We start from the raw sequence: 3273 nt of genomic DNA, 5'->3' as shown, positions 1-3273 counted from the left end.
CAGAATATGTACTGAGAAGGGGAGGTAGCTTGGAGTGGTGTTATGTCTGCCTGCTCATGACTCGAGGTTGGAACCAAGGGGGCCAACTAGGTCTCAGGGGCTTGTGACATTGTGATGATACCACCCAGAAGTGGAACTGATGTATCCTGCATGTTGAGCAAACACTTTTTGAGTCCCAACTATTGTGTCGGAATTTGGCTAGGCAATAGGGATGCCATGGTGGCGGGTCACATCCGCCAGTCCCTACAAGCTTTCCTGGGTCTGACCTCCCCTGCTGCAGGTACAATTTAGTCTCTTAAACCAGGTATAATGATTCAAGGCCATTCCTTAGTGCTGCTATTCTCTTTTCTCAAGGGAAACCTAGTTGTTACGTTTCCAGATAGACAGCAGTTTCCCCGAAATGTCAGGTTTCTCACAATCATTAAAACTGTTTACATATAAACGTCACTATACAACCAGTGTGCCAACCTAATAACTTAAAATATGGCCTCTATTATGTACTTGAATTTACAACAAATGCTTAAACTTTAAATTATTAGCCACTTAGGATGACAGCACACACATATGCATTTTCATAGTGAAAATATCAATTATGTTAATATTAAGAATTGTTCTATTTTGAGGTGAGAATTCCTAAGATCATTCTATTGCCTAGAAAATAAACTCGTGAGGTCTTATAAAATTGTAAAGATTTCAGTCTGATAGACTATNAAATTTGTTCTTTTTTTGAGATGAAATCCTAATAATGCATTTACAGACTGGATTTTTGCCCTGTGAAACACACAAATAGAAATCAATGGCTTTTAGCAGAATCCCACCAAACATTATTTCAAATATTTTTATTACACTGCCTTGATATCTGTTAATAACAAAAATAAATGAAATCTCAGTTATCTTGATCTCTGTTAGCAGCAACTTCCTAACCACTTTGAGCTTGCCAAATATCTTAACAGTGTCATCTAACATTCTTCAACTGCTCCTCGTGAATCTTTAGCCCTTCTCTAACACTTGAATTCATTGGAAATCCTGCTGTGAGATGAGGAAGCTTCCAAGTCCGGTATGAGATTTTGAAAATATAAACATTTTAACCTCCGGGCATGAAAAGCTCTTCTGTGGAAAAGGCCTCTGTCATCCCTCCCTCAAGAATCTTGTTTTTAAACTGCACAGTCATAGAAGCCTTGTATTGCACAATGTCCATGTCACTGCTTAAGAATTTATGCATCAATATGGGGCTTTTTTGAATTAATTTGTTGCTTTTTTACTTATTAAAAATAATTTTCATTGTCTTGATTACCATGGAGGTGGAGATTACTCATTAGCTGACTATATTCTTATTTTAGCTACGTGATAAAGATTGCTGGACAATCCTTTCACCAAATTTTGCAAGGATGGTTAAAGACTTTAGGATCCCAAATGTTTGGTTTTATGTCCCATTCCTTAAACTGTGTAATCTTGGGCAAATTTCTTAAACTCTCTAAACTGTCATTTTTAATTTGTAAAATGCCAATAATAACAGCATCTTCCCAAATAGTTACCTAGCCTGACCTTAGCATTATATATAATAAGTGCATCAGAATTACCAATTGATACTTCATATCCATAACCAGAGCTGAACTTCTGATCATCTCCCCTCCAACCTCCCCATCTCAGTTGACAATTTTGTCCTTCCAGTTGTTTAAGCAAAAACATTAGAGTCATCCTTGACCCTACTTTCTCTCACACCCCCCATCCACTCCTCAGGAAATCCTGTTGGCTCTGCCTTCAAAATTCAGTAGGTCCTCTGTATCCATGGGTTCCACATTCATGAATTGAAAATATTCAGGAAAAAAAATCCTACAAAGTTCCAAAAAGCAAAAATTGAATTTGCCACGTGCCGAGTACTATGTTGAATTTGCATAAATAAAGTGATAAGTAGGCATTGTAATAAGTATTATAAGTAATGTAGAGATGATTTAAAGTATATGTGAGGGTGTGTGTAGGTTACATGCCAATACTATGCCATTTTATGTAAGAGACTTGATTATCCTCGATTTTGGTATCTGAGGGTGTCCTAGAACCAATTCCCCAAGGATGCTGATGGATGACTGTGAATGCAGGATCCCAAAGCTTCCTGCTGGGCTCCTGGCCTTCTGTCTCTGTCCTTGCAGTTTATTCTCAAGCAGTCAGAGGGAGCCNACCCCCCATCCACTCCTCAGGAAATCCTGTTGGCTCTGCCTTCAAAATTCAGTAGGTCCTCCGTATCCATGGGTTCCACATTCGTGAATTGAAAATATTCAGGAAAAAAAATTCTACAAAGTTCCAAAAAGCAAAAATTGAATTTGCCACGCGCCGAGTACTATGTTGAATTTACATAAATAAAGTGATAAGTAGGCATTGTAATAAGTATTATAAGTAATGTAGAGATGATTTAAAGTATATGTGACGGTGTGTGTAGGTTACATGCAAATACTATGCCATTTTATGTAAGAGACTTGATTATCCTCGATTTTGGTATCTGAGGGTGTCCTAGAACCAATCCCCCAAGGATACTGATGGATGACTGTGAATGCAGGATCCCAAAGCTTCCTACTGGGCTCCTGGCCTTCTGTCTCTGTCCTTGCAGTTTATTCTCAAGCAGTCAGAGGGAGCCTTTGAAATGTAAGTCAGATCATGTTATTCCTCTTCTCAGAATCCTGCCATTTCACTCAGAGTAAAAGCCAAAGGCTTTACAATGGCCTGCAAGGCCCCACGTGATCTGCTACCTCCTCACCCTCCTCGTACCTCTCCAACCCCAGCTCTTGCTACTCTCTCCCTTGAGCACTGACCTCTAGTCACACAGGCCTTCCTGCTCCTCACACCAGCATGCCATTGCCTTACAGCCTTGGCACTGGCTGTTCCCTATGCTTGGAACCCTGTTCCCCAAGTTAGCCTGTTGGTTAACTAACTCCATCATTTCCAAACCTTTGCTTACATCTTATCTTCTCAGGGACGCCGAGCCTGACCAGTTTATTTAATACTGCAACTTTACCTTGTTCAACTTTGTCTTTTTCATAGCACTTTTCATTTACTAATACATATATTATTTACTTATTTATTAAGCTTACTAATTTATCATCTATCTCCCCACTAGAATACAAGCTCCATAAACGCATAGATCTTTGTCTCTTCTGTTCACTGACATCTCCCAAGGACCTAGAATAGCACTTAGCAATATTTTTAATTGAAAATGATCGAGTTGTATTTAAAGTGGAAATCTAAGTAATATGGAAAATTGCTAATTCCTAAATTACATAC

Source organism: Galeopterus variegatus, unplaced genomic scaffold (assembly GCF_000696425.1).
Source record: "Galeopterus variegatus unplaced genomic scaffold, G_variegatus-3.0.2 Scaffold3419, whole genome shotgun sequence".
Classification (NCBI taxonomy): Eukaryota; Metazoa; Chordata; class Mammalia; order Dermoptera; family Cynocephalidae; genus Galeopterus; species Galeopterus variegatus.
Note: the sequence above shows the minus strand (reverse complement) of the source record.